We start from the raw sequence: 18,100 nt of genomic DNA, 5'->3' as shown, positions 1-18,100 counted from the left end.
CCATCTTGTTCCTGCTGCAGCTATTTCCACAGGATCATATTGTGAAGCATGGCACATACTATGAACATGTATGCACATGTGGCTGGAGAGTACTGCAAGGCTCCAACAGATATGTCAAGGCAGCAGAACCATGACTTGACCATCCCAAAAATATGCTCTATAATGATCCTGGTTTGTGCATGTGTCTCATTATGGCATTCTTGTGTGGATGTGTGTGCATTTCTGATGGGTGTCATCATCCACAACTCCAGTGCACAGCCAGCATCCCTCACCAGATGGCCATACGGGATGCCCCCACTGGCAAATGTCTGGTACAGCTGTGACGAATGCCAGATCTTGGAGTTGTGATAGCTTCCAGGGCTGCCAGCGCACACATTCATGATAATGCCCTGGGCATTGCATACAACCTGGCAGTTGATGGAGGGGAAATCCTTGTGGTTTATGTAGACCCTACCCTATTCATCGGGTAGTGCTTTGATGTGGATGTGCGTGCAATCTATGGCACCCGGTACCTCCGGGTATTCTGCTACATGGTGGAGGAGATGCATATTGCTGTTCCTCTCTTCACAGGAGTTGGGGAAGTAAATGTGCTCAGTGGCATGTGGTAACATGGCATCCAGGAACTGGTGGAGTACCCTGGATGCAGATGCCTGTGAGACCCCCATCATGTCCCCAGTAGGTCTTTGGAAAGTACCTGTAACTAGAATTCTTAAGGCTACACATATCTTGGTATCCACTGGGATGGGTTCCCCTCTGTTGGCTCTAGCTCTGAGTTGAGGCCAGCACAGCTCAGTGATTTGCTGAAGTATGTGTTTGTCCACCCTGTAGTGCTCTACTATCTCCAGATCATGTAGCCCCTGGTAGGTTACCATGGGTCTGAACACTCTTCTCCTCCTCTTTGGTTTGTGGCAGTTGTCAGCATTATCCTCCTCTCCGCTGTCAGCCTCTAGCACATACTGATGGATCAAAGCAATGGCAGCCCCTAACATTTTTCAAGTTAAAATTCTCCCGCATGTATACACCAACGGGGTAGAGTTTATGGGAAAAACAGACTGTATGGTGTTGCCATACTTTATACTGTTGTGCTGCAGATGCTGAATGTATGATTGGCTGACTATGATACATTTTGGCTGCCACCTATATTACTCATGGCTTTGATTTGGCCACTATGAGTGTTAGAGCCATTATTGGTAATTTGTGCATGATTGCCTTTTTTTTAATTATTTTTTACTTACATCTCCTCCCACTTTCAGCTATGCAGTCATCTGCCAGCTGTATTATTGAGTGCTTTGCATGGCCCATTTGTGAGTTGCAAGAGTCCCATATTAGTGATTTCTATTTCATTTCTCCTTTATTGTGCTGTTGCCCTTTATTTTTATTTTTTTACATCTCCTCTCATTTTCAACTATGCAGCCACCTGCCAGCTGTATTATTGTATGCTTTGCACGGCCCATTGTGAGTTGCAAGAGTCCCATATTAGTTATTTCTACTTCATTTCTCCTTTATTGTGTTATTGCCGTTTGTTTATTTTTTTTACATCTCCTCCCATTTTCAGCTATGCAGCCACCTGCCAGCTGTATTACTGAGTGCAGTCAGTGGCCCATTTTGAGTTGCAGAATCCCATATTGCTGATTTGTACTGCATTTCCCTTGTTTTGCTATTTCCTTTTTTTTCCCTATATCCTTCCTGTTTACCATGCAGACACATTTAGCTAGTGTAAACAGCAAGAAATGGCCCTCCCCTGGGCATGAACATGCTCCTCAGTTCATGGAATAAGACTATACAGCCTCAGACACACACCCTCGCTTAGCTATGCTTAGCTAAGGGCAAACCCAGGCAACGGAGCTCCAGTGTGCTTACAGCAAGCATGACACACACCCTTTTCATGTTAGTTGCTCCTCCTGCCTACACGATGGTGTTAGGGCACCTACATGGTTAGTTGCAGTGTGACACTTAGAAGAATTTTGTCATTCAGTATAAATCCCCTCATTAACATACCCACTGCCTTAGTCTGTAGTTACTGCACTACACAAGAGCCTTCCCCCTTAGCAACCACTGTTCCCTACCATTGTTTTGATTCTGCTTGCCATACAGTATAATGGCAAAATGCAGGTTTCCCTTAAAATTGACTTTTCACAATTTTTTTATTTTCCCCTATGATTCCGTTTGCATGGTGCTGCCCTATGCTTCAACGGTCAAGATCATCCATAATAAAGTAAACATTTATTTTTATTAAAAATAAGAGGTTTTACATGCCAATGGCCATATACTTGGCTGTTGGCTTGCCTACAAATTAGGGTAGATGCTTTTATTGGAGCTGTCATGGTTCCATTTTTATTTTTGCAGAAATGTATTCAGCTAGTAGCCGAATACATTTCTGCAGCTTACACTGTTCCTGTATTGTTACCTGTCTGCTTCCTGGATAACTAATTCACCTCATTTGCATGGTTTTCAACAGCAAATGAGGTAATTAGCATCCTGCACTGGTTTCCATGCAGGAACAGTGTTGGCTTACTCATGCACGTCAAAACAGCACGTTTCTGGATCGCTTGGTGGCCATATTTTGTGCAGGAGCAGCTACACTGTTCCTGCATGGAAAAATAAGCTTTATGAATCCCACAGGAAGTCTCAATACAGTTGAGGTATATTCAGATTTGTATGAAGATATTTCTAGCATTAGACTGTCAAGCTGCTGTGGATAATAGGTGTGAAATTTTCAGCAAAGTTACACTTGCTAGAATGATTTGTTGACTGTATTGTCTGTATGCCTTGAGAATGTTAAGGCACTTTAGTTTGACAATATGAGCTTTAGACCTGGAGACATCAACTTTATTTCAACTATATAGGAATAAATCTTAATGAAATGAGATGGGGACCATAAAAATGACACAAACTTAGATGATTATACTGGTTTTTTTTAGAACTGGTGATGAACAAGGAGTAAAAGATCTCCCTGCATTTGAGGCATAGGGAACAAAATCAATGCCTGCTTGGAGACTATCATAAAGGTCCCTGGTATAAAGTGGAAGCTTGGCACAGCCACACCAGTGCAGTGCCAGATGCTGGCATGCTCCACTCTGGTGAGCAGTACGGACATCACTGTGGTGAATGATGAATGGTGTTGATACCATACTGACCTTCTTAGGGAAGGGAAGAGGAAGTCAGCATAAGGGCAACTCAGATGTTTTGCAAGTATTTGTTTGGCCTATACAGATAAAATATTTCTTCTTCGGGCACAGTGGGTTGTGGGAATGTAATTGAATGTTATCAAGGATCATAGGAAGTTACTAGGCTATTGGCCCTTAGGCCCTTATAAGCCTAACCAAGAGTTTAACCTCTTGTTTTTACAAGTCAGCATCCAAAGCCCCTGTCCAGCAGGGACACAGGTGGAATCTCAGGGGTGTATTTTCTGTTTCCCATCCAGTTATCCAGGTTACGCTTAAAAAGGGATAATGCGGTATTCTGCTTGATGTGGAGAGGGAGTTTATTCCACAGATGGGGGAGTCTCTGGGACACAAATCTGTCCCGCCAGCATGTCCTATTGATGTCACAGACTAGGTGGAGGTCGCACGTGTGGGTTACTCGAGTGGAGCTTGACTTGCGGATATGCAGCAGTCCCATCAAGGCGGGGTCTGAGATTGCTTTGTATGCCAGACGGAGCTCATCATTGAGGAGTCTGTATGAAATTGAGTAGAGTGACATGGCTTTTAGCCTATCTGTGTAGGGTAGATTCTTGAGGCCCTGGATTCTCTTGATGAGGAACCTCTGTGGTTATGTTATCTCTTGATGAGGAACCTCTGTGGTTATGTTATGTTTTATTCTTCATCTTCAGAGTCCATATCACAGAGTTAGTTATCTTCTGTACTGGGGGAAAGTGGGAAGACTGTTTAGGCACAGGAATCCCTACTACTTACTTTTCATTTATATAATTAAAATTGTATTGCTGAGTTATTTTGTTGCATTGGTTATCTGGAAGAAACATGCATGTGAGTCACTCTGGACTGGTAATTATGAGTGCAGTTGGACGTATGGATATTCCTACTGCAGTTTGGATGCTATTTGGGGTATACACAACACAGTTATTCAGTTTTTCTGGGTGAGATTCTTGTAGTTGTAGCCCTGCACACTTGCAGTTGTTAGAGGACATAAAAAGTATAGACTGGTAGGTGGTCACTGAATCACAGTCATGTCCAACACTTTCCAGGCAGATTGGTAATCCTACATACAACAGTCAATGGCATACATACAAAATGTCTAAACACTTACCTGTCTTCACCCTGTTAATCTAGGACCTCATAGCATAGTACCCTTAACATCGTGCACCCCTGCAGTTAGATTTGTAAACTAATATAGCAGTAGTTATATTTATAAGAAGTCATTAGTCACATGTTGTATAGCTTCATTATATTGATGTTCTCCATTTTTTTTCTTTCAGTTCCCTTCCCTTCTTTCTTGCTATCATTTCTTTTAATATTAATTTACATTTATTATGCTATTTCTCTCCCTTTATTTTGCAATTTTGTACAGCAGCTGCCATCACAGGGCCAGTGGCCAGGCCTAGTTCCAAAGTCACCCAGCAGGACCAGCCATCCCTTGCATCTCCTGAAACTACATCCTGGGAAGCCTTTATGGTGGTTGCAGTGGGGGGACAGACAGCAGGCCTTTTCTCCTGCCCCTAGTGGTAGTTCTTTGGCTGGAAGCACCATCATTCCCTCTAATGGCTCCACTAGGGGTAGTGAGTTTGTCATCTGGAGGGAGATGGTGGAGGTGATGAGAAGATGTTAGTCCAGTGGCATGAAGCCCACATCATCGACCCGAAAAGGCTGTTCTTTTGACTGCTAGAGTCACACCACTTCCTGCCTGTTTCAGCTACACCTCAGACATGCTCCAATGCAAAGGGTGATCAGGGTGCTATCTGACCTCCCAAGGTTTTGTGCAGCCAGTGTGATATAGAAGAGCATCTCCTCTCTATACCCTTCCTGCTGCTTCCCCCCTCTTGTATGTCTATGCACTCCCCTGTCTTCTGTCCAATCATCCCCATCATTGTTGGTCTCCCTTGGTTCGTATGTCTCTGAATCCACAGTACTCCCTCTCACCCTAAGTGTGTCAGTACCTGCTGTGTCAGTCTTTATCTATGGAATATGTTTGTGTGCTTGTTCCTGCAACTGGCACTCAATGTCTTACAGCAATGTTACCTTCCCTCGATCGTTCCAAAGCTTTCCTTCTTAAAAAAGGGCATCTGTCTCAAAAAATTGGTACTCTCCATCCCTCTCCCCTCGCAAATGCTTACCTTCAGTGTTTCTCATTTGTTATTATATGCTCATTTCCCCTTCTCTACAGTCCTGTGGCCCCGTTTTCACCCTTTTTATGCTCAATAAAACAGATTTAAGCACTGCAGGGTCTCCTTCATAGCAGCATGACACTTTTCCCATGTTGTCAATGCTTGGCAAATATGCATTTATTTATGTATTTTACATTTGTTGACTGGGTTTGTCCAACTGAGCTGAGGAACCCTTTTTCAGCGGAGGCCCGAGGAGAAAAGCTCCATTATATTATACAATTATCATTATACAATAACATTAGACAGCAGTATTGCAGAATTATTACAAGGCATTAAGTAACATAACAATGTTTAACAGTGTCAATAATCAGGAATTTTTATTTATTTATTTATTTATTTTATTTATTTTACATTTGTTGACCAGGCTAGTCTAACTGGCTACATGTCCATTTTCAGTAGAGGCCCAGGGAGATAAGCTCCACTTTAAACTAAATAAATCAAGACAAACAAACAAACGTCCTTGCAATATATATAAAGTACATATACTTGAAGAATTTCTTCATCAACTTGAGTTATACAGTACTAAAAATATACAGATTGTGACTACTGAGTTTAATAAGGTAAAAATACAGTATTATTACCAAGGGAAAGATATAGATATTGAACATTAGTGTATTGGTTATGAATCTGCCTTTATAAAGATGTAAATTGATTATGAAAAAGTGTATAACACTGAGAAGTGAGATAATTATTGAATGTATGTACATGAAGAAGTAATTACAGTCATAGTGAAAGAAATGGATTGGTTAATATACAAGGTGGTAAGATAAGAGCTCACTGAAGAAGGCAAAGGTTGTTAGTAGCATACTCAGTGATAGCATCTTGGGAACTAAGATACTAAGAAGGGGGTGCGGGATGAATTTGCTAATACTGCAACGTGGGTTATTGGAGGAGAGTTATAGAATAATGTTGTAATGGGGGGTGTTAGTCAGGGTTAGTACAAGGACAAAGCCATTGTGTTTTTAGTTGAATCTTTAGTTGCTTTTTAAAGAGTGGTAATGATGAGAGAGATGTAAGTTTAGTGGGAAGCTTGTTCCAAATCTTCCCCGCTGTATTAGAGAAAAGAGAATCACCTGCCTTGTTGTGGGATTTCTGGATGGTAACCAGTAGTTTATTTGCTGAGCAAAGGTTAGTAAGGTTTGTGTAGGGGGAGATGAGGCTACTGAGAATAGGAGTATTACTAGGCTGATACAGAATTTTATGGGTAATGGAGAGTTGTTGAAATTCTAGCTGGTTATGTAGTTCAAGCCATCCTAGAAGTCTGAGATTTAGACAATGATGAGTTCTAAATGAGGACCCAGTAGCAAACCTGGCAATATTGTTGTAGGAAGTGGACAGTTTGTTTATGTTGCTTTTGGAAAGATTAGTATAAACTGGTGAGGCATAGAAGAGGGTGGAGATCAGATGAGTCTGGGCAATAGTAGTTCTGGCTTCTGGGGTGATAAATGGTTTTATCTTATATAAGGATCCAAGTTTTCTGTTTACAGTTTTAATAGTAGCATTAATATGTGAGTCAAAGTTGAGGTTGTGGTCAATCAATACACCTAAGAGTTTTGTAGTTGGGTCAGTTGCTATGACTGTACCATTGATGGATATAATAGAGAAATCTATTGGGGTGGATTTTATAGTTGGAGTAAATACTAATAGCTTTTTTTTTTTTTTGGCATTAAGGAGGAGGTGGCAATGTTGGAACCAGTTTTCTACTTGGTTAAATATTGTTTGGGTGATGGACTGGAGTTCAGATGAAGTGGATGCTTTACAAATCAAAGTGGAGTCATCTGCGTATTGTATGCTGGTAGGTAGAGGTAAATTAGTAGAAAGGTCGTTAATGAATATGGAGAAGAGTAGAGGTCCCAGGATAGAGCCCTGAGGGACACCAAGGGTAATAGGGAGTTGTTTGGATAGGTTATTATCCCAAAGGACAGCCTGCTGTATATTGTGCATATAGGATTTGAACCATTGTAATGCCTGTGTGTCAAGTGAGAATGAGTTGAGTATGTTGAGTAGTATTTGATGGTTGACCATATCAAAAGCTTTGGAGAGGTCAATGAACAGAGTAGAGGAGAGCATGTTATTGTTGCGATGTTTATTAATGCAGTCTGTAAAGGATAAGAGAGCAGTGGTGGTACTGTGGAATCGTCTAAAACCATGTTGACAGTCAGCTAGAAGGTTATGTTTGAGAATGTGGTCAAGAAATTGTTGATGGATACATTTTTCCATAATTTTGCCTAGTGGTGACAGTAGGGCTATGGGCCGAAAATTAGAGAGTTCAGTTGAGTTCCCCCCTTTGTGAAGTGGGATTATATGAGAGATTTTCCAGAGTGAGGGAACTGAGCCTTCAGTTATGGTTCTATTGATTAGAATAGAAATGAGATAGGCAAGAGCTTTTGCTGCAGTTTGAAGGTATTCAGTTGGTAGGAGATCAGCTGAGGGAGTACAAGGTTTAAGTTTATGAAGTAGAGTATAGATGAAGGCTGTAGGAATAGGTTTTAAGTGAAAGGTAGGTGGTACGGTAGTTGGGGAGGATAAGATGGTAGGGTTAACAGGTGGTAAGGTGTTAGCTAGAGATTGGACAGATTCAGTAAAAAAGGTATTGAAAGCATCAGCAATCTGGTTTGGAAAGTTTTGAGAGAGACCAGATGGGGTAGGTGTTTTGGAGTGGCCTGGATGTAAAAGTTTATTTATGCCTGACCAGAAGCTTTGGGGATGATTATGGTGATTTGTTGGAGTTTAAAGAAATAGTTTTTTTTATCATGAAGTATTGATTTTTGGTGGCATTTCTTAGCTGTCTAAAGTACTGCTGATCAGTTGGGTCTTTAGTGCTTCCCCATTTGGACCAGATTTTATTTCTTTGTAGGATTTGTTGTCTGGTTTCTTTAGTGAGCCATGGGGCTGCTTTGCATCTAGTTCTTATAGAGCATGAGGGGGCATGGAATTATAAAATTTGTAGGAATTTGGAGTTAAAATGGGATACTGCTTCATCAACTGGCAGGTGCCTTAAGGGTGACCAGTCACAGGCTTGAAGTTCAGCCCACAAGTTGGCTGGATCAAAATGTTTTCTGTTGTGGGTGATTTTAAAGGTAGTTTGATTTGGGATAAAGGATTTATGTCTAGATAGATAGGTTAGTGAATGGTCACTAATATCATCAGGAAGGATACCTACTTTGTAAGAGAGAGGGTGGCTGTTAATTAAGATCCAGTCTAATATACTTTCTTTGCAGCTGGGTTTATGGATTCTGGTGGTGGTGGTAATAGTTTGCGAGAAGCCATAGAAGTTTATATGGGTTGTGGGTTCTAGAGTGGTACAGGTGTTCCAATCTATATTAAAATCGCCGAGTACAATGGTTTCTTGAGGGAAGGATGTTGAAAGCCAGCAGAGGATATTTTCTAAGATGCTAATGTTATTGCCTGTGGGTAGATAGGAGCATATTATGTATATAGATTTAGTGGTATTGAGCTGGAGCTTGGAGATAAGAATTTCCACATTAGTTTCTAGAGGTGGTTGTACTAGTATGGACGTGACCTGTAAATGAGATTTGTGCAGTATTGCTACCCCACCACCCTTTTTGGTAGTTCGGTCTAACCTTAAGATATTGTAACCAGGTGGGAGTATTTCATTGTCTTTTGTAACAGGTTTAAGCCAGGTTTCAGTTAAGCATAAGATATCAAAAGAGTGAGTATCTAGTAGAGTGTGTAGTTGGCTTACTTTATTGTTAACACTCCTTATATTGAGATGAGCTATGAGTAGAGAATTTGTGGTTGTACAGGGAGTGAAGGGGGGGAGGGGTGTGTTAGGGTGTTGTTATATGGTCCTGGGTTGGGATGAATGTCCCCATGAAGGAGAGGATGTGTAAGAGGACTATATGGATGTTTCAGTGGTTTATTGTAATTAGGTTATGATTTCCTATATTGTGTGAATGTGAAATGGGCTATTCTGTGGTATTTAGGTGATAGATAGTTTGAGGTGGATGTTATGTTAGAATGGCTTTGGAATTCAAGCTCATTTATTACTAATGTTTGTTTTAGGGGTTGGTGAGATGATATGGATTGTAGGTTTTCATAAAGGGTGATAGTATAGGGAATAGAAAGGATAGAAAGTAGTGAAAGTAGGAGAGGTAGTTTTATGCAAGTGAGTGTATAAGATAAGGGCATGGTGAAGCAGATGATAGAATATAATTAAGAATTAGGAGGTAGGAGTAGAGAGTGTGGCGTACTGAGTTATGTAAGAGGTAATTGAGAGTAATTGTTAGTATGTGAGTGGGTGTGTAGATGGTAGGCCTGTAATGAGTTGTGGATGACTATTGGATTGGAAAGAGGGGGTGTGGCTTTGTAATTATACAGGTAGGACCACTGGGGGTGGGTGGAAATTGGGAGTAGGGTAGGAAAGCGGAATGAGCCTGCAGGGCGAACGGAGCAGGTTACAGAAGGCAAGTGAGAGTCTACAGAGACAATCAGGGAGCAGCAGACTCCTGAGACAAGTTAAGTATATCCAGGTGAGTAGAGTATGGTAATGCAGGAGAGAGGTTGGGAGAGTTTCTGGAATAAAGAAAAGAAAAACAGAGTACAGTAGATAGTGGGGAGAAGAAAAGGTAACAGTAGAGTGAAAGTAGCAAGAGGATTAGCAACTAGTCAAGGGATAAGAAATGTAAAAGTATTAAGAGTAGATATTTGGGAAGGTGGAGTACAGGGTGTAACCCTAGACTGGAGTAGTGTGCCACCTAGTGGGCAGAAAGTATATTACACAAAGGTCTAAATATTAGATAAAACTAGAAGAAGGAGTTACAGATAAAAAAAAAAAGATAAGGGGAGAAAATAGCAGATTGCTATTGGGGTGTAGAGGAGAAAACTTTGCTGCTGGTTTCCCTGCTCACTAGCTTAGTTTCTCATTGGTACTAGGTAAGTATAAATAAATAATACAGCTTAATAGGTAGATCCAAGGTGGAACATACTTTCTTAGTCCTTTTGGTAGCTGGGAACACAATATATGAGCTGGGGCAACAGGTTTCCTTGGCCAGACGTTGGGAGGGTAGAGACAAAAAAAAATCAGAAAGGGGTCCTGAAGATCAAGCAGGTCCTTTAGTATAGGATAGGAGGTAGAGAGCAAGTTTGTAGACTGTTGGAAAAGTGGGGTCCCAAAATATTTCCTGTTGTACTTCTGTATCATTCGATGGGGGTCCATAGGAAGCTAATGGGTTCCTCGCTGATTGTCTGTTTGGAGTCTTCTGTGGAATAGTTTCATCTGGCAATACTGAAGAAAAATAATTAGTGGGTGATTCTGCAGCACAGCACCGTAGGCCTCGGTTTAGTTTGTTATATTCCTAAGTTCTATTCCTAAGTTCTATTCCTAAGTTCTTACAAGGTATTTAAATAAAAAACAATAATATGTCATTAAGATGATACCATTTTTTGGAATATGAGGTTACAAATCCAGTACAGTCATAATGTTAGCTGCATCAAGACAAGACAACTACTGTTGAATATTTCTCTGAGACATTAGCTTAATAGGTTTTGGAAGACAGGAGAAATAGTAGTCAAAGAAGGCTAGAGAGAGCTAGGGAGAAGAATGAGTAGAGGGAAGGAGGTAGATTGTAGTATGGGAAGTAGAGGCTGTTTAAGGAGGGAGAGTGCAGTGGCAGGACCAGTGACTTTAGTCTTTGGTGGCTACCTTAAATTGTTTAGGATGTATGAGGGTCCTGAATTTTAGTGGGAGCCTATTCCAAGCAATAGCATGGTGATAGCTGCTCATGTTATGCCAAATTTAGACTTGGGTTTGTAGATTTGTAGCAGGTCTTGGTTAGAGCTTCGGAGAGGTCTGGTGGGAGAATAATGGGTGATGAGAGGAGATAGTGTCAGACAGTGGGAAGGCTGGTATATGATAGAGTGAATGATCTGGAGCTGAGACGGGAGAAGCTGGTGGGGTAATTCAAGCCAGTTTAGGTGATTTAGAGAGAGACAGTGATATGATTTGTAGGTTTATTTAGCAGCAAATCAAGCTACCTTGTTGTGGGTAGATTTAGGTTTGGTCAGGAGTGATGAATTAAGATTTGTGAGAATTTGTGAGCTGTACATTGGACTGGGTAGAAGCTAAGTAAGAGAGAGAGCAACCTTGGCTTCAGAGGTGAGGAATGCACTGCATTGCATGCACCCTCAATGTTTGCAGTTTTTCCTCATCTGACTGCCTAATTGTAGCTGCCAAATTCCCTCTCCAACTGCAGGTTCTGCTCCAGATGTGGGAAAGCTTACTAATTAATTACAACCAAAGCTGTGCATTTTTACCTTGGTAAATGATAATGAGCTTTGGGCCTTGTCAGGCAAAGTCCATTTCCAGTCATGCTAGGCATATTTCTGAATGCCAGTGTGAAACTTCTCACTGTATATTTTCTTAAGGGCAGAACACCTTCATTGTATTTATGTCTTCTGTGTTATACCACTGCATTAGACTATAAGCAAACAGCAAAGCACAGCAATACTGGCAAGCACTGGAAGACTCAATGCATTTTACTCATCTAACATTCCAAAATTGGTTTATATTCTAAATATTTAGGACACTTTAAAAACAAAATCTCATAGCTGACAGCCAGATGAACTATTGTCTCTTCAATTAGCTTGATATGCTCAGCCCAAGGGAGTGGGACTCTTTCATGTATTACGCAAAAGCCAAATTTAGTTCCTGAAGTACACCTCATTATTATTCAGAAAAATATGGAGCCAGGAATTAAGTACATAGTTGACCATATAATCTATACAATTAGTACAGAGATGGACACTGATACATTGTCAGATATATGCATTTCTGGAAGTTCAGCTTCTTTGCGTGGTCAGAGGCATTGGCAGCCTACTCAGGATGCAGCTCTGGCTATATACCTGTACTTTATCTTTCATTTGAAGAAAATATGATTTCTATATGATGCTGGTTGGGTGTGATCAATGAAAAATTTAGACAATAGGTATTACATTTTTTTTAATAAGCAGTTTAACTGCCGCTCTCAATCAAAAGGGATGTACTAACTCTTGACTGCCGTCTCCAACAATGGGAAGCATGCCAAGGATGATCGATTATTGTACTACAAAAGATTAAGACACATCTCACAATGTACTGCATTGTTGGATATAAGTAAACTGACAATTTCAGTGGGGAAAAAGATGAGAATATTTACAAATGTTTAAATAATGAAGGGTTATAGCATTGTGGGATGCATATAAATCTTCCACATCAATTACTATTATTGCTCAGTTGCCAACCAGCCAGTGGTCCATATGCTGATTGCATAACATCTGTACTTAAAACTGAACATGACATTTCTCAAAACAGTTCTTAGATTTAAAATACAGTGAAATGCATGTGCTTGGTTGCAGATTTAAACTCTGATTAAAATTTTATTGAAAAAAAACATTGATTATGCTTTGCAGTATTGATTTTCTAAGCTGAAATGGCCATTAATGCTGATAACACCTACAAATCCCACAAAGCAGTACCCTATGATATTCCTGTAAGTATTCGGTGTAACTTTTCTTCTTGCCAGTTATTTGTCTAGTTATCTTCTTGAAGGTGATTTTTTTTGGATTATTATTTTTTCAGCTCTTGTCATTTGGTAAGAAATGTTTCGAGACATTTCTAAGAATTCATTAATTAATATTCCTAGAACAAGCCATACAGCTCTTGCTAGAAAGGCCCTGCCAGTGAGATTTGCCCATTTGCACTTCAGAAACATGCTAGCCATGATGAGGTATGATCTCACTAATGGCTAATTTGCATGTTTCCTGAATTGCACATTGCAGTAGTAACCTGATGCCTGTGTAGGGTCCCTTGTCGTTCCTCCATCCCCATCACCCTTATGAAGTGTGCACCATTATGTCACTTATTCCTGGTGACCTGTGGTGCTCCTCACACTAATTTCTGCACTACTATTGGTGTCATTACGGCATTTTAAATTGTGTCCAGTGGTCTGGCCCCATCCATGTCATGCTGTTTGTGCCTTAAGGCTCTTTATGGAGTAATCACTGGTGTCTAGCGTATCCCTAACATCGACGCCCATTGTAATATCGATGCCATCACTGCATTAAAATATTCCTTGGTGTCTACTGTATCCCGCCACCTCCTGATCATCATTGCAACATTCATGCCATCATGACACTTAAAGAATTTTCTGGTGTCCAGTATATCCTCCTACCCCCTGATCCTTGTTTCGATGTTGGTGCCAGGCACTGAAGTCATTAATTGATGTCTATTGTATCCCCCTACAACCTGATTTCTACTGCAATGTTGGTGCCATCATGGCACTTAAAGAATCCTCTGGTGTCTAGTCTATCAGTCTGGTCCCTTTAGTAAAGTTGGTGCTAGTATATCATTTTAAACAATAATCCCTGGTATTTGATCACCCTTATGATTTAATGGTACTTTACTTATCCCTGGTGTCCAGTGATTCTTCCCACCCGGTATGGCACTTTAGGGATAAATCCCTGTTGTCTAGTTTATCCACCTACATGCACTGTCTCTATTTCAATAAAGTACCATTATGGCACTTTAAAAATAAGCCCTTGTATCTAGTGGCTCCACCCCGCCCTACCACATTCATCTTCAGTAGTTTAACACAGCCTTTTGTCTGTGCTTATTATCATTATGTGGTGGGGATGGCCGTGCTGTTCTACATGAATGAGGGCTTTCCAGGTTCACTCAGCTGTGTCGATATCCTCCTGCAGGTAGTCCCAGGGAGAGAGCACATGACTAATTAGTATATACCTTTCCTCTGGAATACCTCATTAGCATTCATCAAGGCTGCAGGGCCAGTCCTTCACAGTGTTACATGTTGTTACCTTTATAAATCCAGACCACTGTAACATCTGCTCTTCTAGATGACCATTTATTTTCTCAAAGTGTAACTCAGCTACACTAGACTGACAAATTCATAAAAACATAAAACCTTGTACATGTTTGGATTTTTTACTGGATTGCACAAGATGAGTCTTCAAAATTTAAATAATCATTACGTAGGAGAGTTAAATGCTGTGAATTGTAAGATGTCATTTATTTTGTATAGCTTAAAGAAGCATCAATTATGATCAAATGTATATAAATAAACACGTTTAATGTTTTTTTTCTTGCAAAGGGCACCTATCGATAAAGGGCTTTTGGATATTGGCTAAAGCCATTGCTATCTCCATTATGCCATTTTAGGCAGATTTCATGAAATTAATAATCAAACTTAACCAACAACATAAATCATAAATTAGACAACATCAATATGATCCTTCTCAGTGCTAGGAATCTTAATAACAGACTGCCTGATTTTGAGGCACTTCTAAATGAGTCCATGCTTGAGTAGTGACTTAAACATGGTTGACATGTAATGAAAGTGTCCACTCTGTGCCTGTTATGCCTTCAAGATAACTAGTAATGGCAGTGGTGTCTTGGTTTTTGTCAGGGATTTCATCCCTTCCAAAGTGATACCCAGTGACCCTCCACGTGAGCTAATTGAATTAAAGCTTATCCTAGGTAAGTCAGGCTTTTGGCTTATACCTCATTAAAGGTCCCCTTCCATGGCCACACATGATCATGATAAAATCCTGGTATTCTTTGAAACTATCCCTTTTAGAGATGGAATTGTCAGAGAGATGAATAAAGTAGACAGGAGTATAAGGAGATGAGAGGCATTGCAAAGAGAGAGGAGGTGAAGTCTAAGGATAAGGCATATGGAGAGTTGTATGACAGGTTAGACACTAAGGAGGGAGAAAAGGACCTGCACCGATTGGCTAGACAGAGGAATTGAGCTGGGATAGATGTGCAGCAGGAAGGGTGATAAAGGATAATAAGGGAAACGTACTTACAAGTGAGGAAAGTGTGTTAAGAAGATGAAAAACGTACTTTGAGGGTCTGATGAATGAAGAGAAAGAGCAAGAGAGAGGGTTGGATGATGTGGGGATAGTGAATCAGGAAGTGCAGCAGATTAGCAAGGAGGAAGTAAGGACAGCTATGAAGAGGATGAAGAATGGAAAGGATGGTGGTCCAGATGACACACCTGTGGAAGCATGGAGGTGTTTAGGAGACACAGCAGTGATGTTTTTAACCAGATTCTTTAACAAAATCTTGTAAAGTGAGAGGCTGCCTGAGGAGTGGAGAAGTGTATTTGTACTGATTGTTAGGAATAAGGGTGATGTACAGAGCTGTAGTAACTACAGAGGGACAAAATTGATCAGTCACAGCATGAAATTATGGGAAAGAGTAGTGGAAGCTAGGTTAATATGGGAGGTGATGATTAGTGAGTAGCAGTGTGGTTTCATGCCAGGAAAGAGCACCTCAGATATGATGTTTGTTCTGAGAGCGATGATGGAAAAGTACAGAGAAGGTCAGAAGGAGTTGCATTGTGTGTTTTAGACTTAGAGAACGCATATCACAGGGTGCCCAGAGAGGAGTTGTGGTATTGTATGAGGAAGTCAGGAGTGGCAGAGAAGTATGTAAGAGTGGTACAGGATATGTATGAGAGTAATGAGACAGGGGTGAGGTCTGCAGTGGGAGTAACGGATGCATTTCAGGTGGAGGAGGGATTACATGGATCAGCTCTTAGCCCTTTCTTATTTGCAATTGTGATGGACAGGTTGACAGACGAATTATTCTTAACCCCATTGGGGTGGTAATATCCTATACCTAGGTCTCAGAAACCTTGGCTCCAGTCTGCTCCCTGCCCATAACTGATCCCTTAGTTCTTAAACCTGATCATCACCTGGTTACCTTCATCCTCAAAATGTCCTCTCCCCTGGTTGCCAACACTAACCTCTTTAGAGATTTCAGAAAAATTAACCTTTCACCTCTGTATGAGAAATTTAAAAAAATATCCCATTTTACCCTTAAAATGGAACCAGAACAAAAATGGAACCAGAACATGCAGTCATCTAAATCCACATGTGACAAGCTTGTATTTATATTTTTTTAGCCCTGTGTCTACTCACTGTTAAGTCCCCAATATAATCATGTGCCCTCATTCCCCATCACTGGTAGAAGATAGCATTTTGCAAGTAACATACATAGAGAAAACTGCAAAGGAATTGTGACAGATTTTTATATGCCAGGGAAGCAACAAATATATGTTGTCCTTTCTCCATAAATGAATATAGATTATCACAACACATGTATTTTATATAGTCATTTTTTAATTCCTTTTAAAATAATGTAAATAATTAAACGGCCTTTCATTTGAGGAAAAGTTTAATACTAACTGCATTATTTAGTCCTAGTATATGATATGCTTCTAACTTAACCTGCCATTTACATTCAGTCAGCAAAAGATAATTAACTAAACTGCACATCTGTTAGTTTAAGAAAGCCTATGTATAACACTAAATTTAAAAGTGTGATATATCTGCTGGATATATGGATATGTTCAGCTCAGTTATTACCAGCATCATTCTTCCTAACAGAAGCATGCTTTCTTTAATATGTCCACAAATGTCTTTTTTTTTTGTTCTTTTGTATACAGTAGTCATCACAGAACTGGTAAATATAGATCACCTTTTCTATTACATATACAACAAAATCCTGAAATAGTGGGTTGCACTGGTGAAAGAATGTATGAAAAGCAATGACCTGGGTTTATGTACCGACGCATCCCAAACACAGAAATAACATTTACAGGTTATGTGATATTAAGACTTTTAATACCCATATTGTCATACATTACTAAATTCTTAAGGTTCTGCGATGGATCAGTGAGTAGCCAACAGGCAAGGGATCTTTACAAAAGGAAATGGTATTGTATATCCCACTAGTGTTTCCAAAGTAGTATGAGAACTCTGTGATCTTCCTCGTCTTTCCTGAATCTTTATTTAATTCTTTCATGTCCTCCTTACCAGCCTCAAACACCTAAGGAATGATAGGATTTGAAGGAAAAAGGTATGCTGCCTTTTAATGTGTTTTTCATGACAGTATCGGGATGGTATAAAATGTATTTGTGATTACTGCTGCAGGTGATATCCTGATGACTATATAGGTTTACTTCAAGGGCAATGGGTATACACTATATGATATAATGATAATACAGTACAGAACCACTGGATACTAATGAAAATGCTGAATGAACACAAACAGTGTAACAATACATGTATGCTAGGCACCATTTTATATGGTGTTACTTGCAGTTATTTCAGACATTATTTCTAGTCTGAATCACACCTTTCATTGCATCAGTATATAAAAGGATTTGAATGGACAGCATTCTCAACTTGTTTCACAGGATTGTTCCTCTCACAAAGTATTTTCATAACCTCATTCTCCCCTCATCCTCTGCTGTTGCATTTATTACTCCTGATTCCAAGTTGAACTCTGGGGATCACAGCTGTCATCCAGTGGAAAGATAAGAGGTTGTATAACTTAATTTTTGATCCTAACACCCTATCCCTATTATAGTCAGCAAGTGCAGAGTGATGCTTGTTACTCCCAGCCCAACACTAGCACCTGTAGCTGTACACCTGTCATGATGTACTCCATGGTGGATGGGCCTACAGGATCTGACTTGCCATGCACAGGGCACACATTTGCATTCTAACCTACAGGTACCTCTTCTGCAGTGGGACTGGGGCAAGCACCTCCCACTGAAGTATTTTTCCCACCTGTTACCAGCCTATCTGTATTTCAAAATTGATGGCTCTATTATTTGACTATAGCACTTTACGATACAGAAATTTATTGTTATTTCAGTACTTATTTATTAGCATATATGAACCCTGTCTTTTGATGTTCTCAGCTTAGGAAACACTGATCTGTTTTTA

Source organism: Protopterus annectens, chromosome 9.part0 (assembly GCF_019279795.1).
Source record: "Protopterus annectens isolate FY-2018-M chromosome 9.part0, PAN1.0, whole genome shotgun sequence".
NCBI lineage: Eukaryota > Metazoa > Chordata > Ceratodontiformes > Protopteridae > Protopterus > Protopterus annectens.
The sequence above is the reverse complement of the archived record's forward strand: the minus strand, read 5'-3'. Positions refer to the sequence as shown.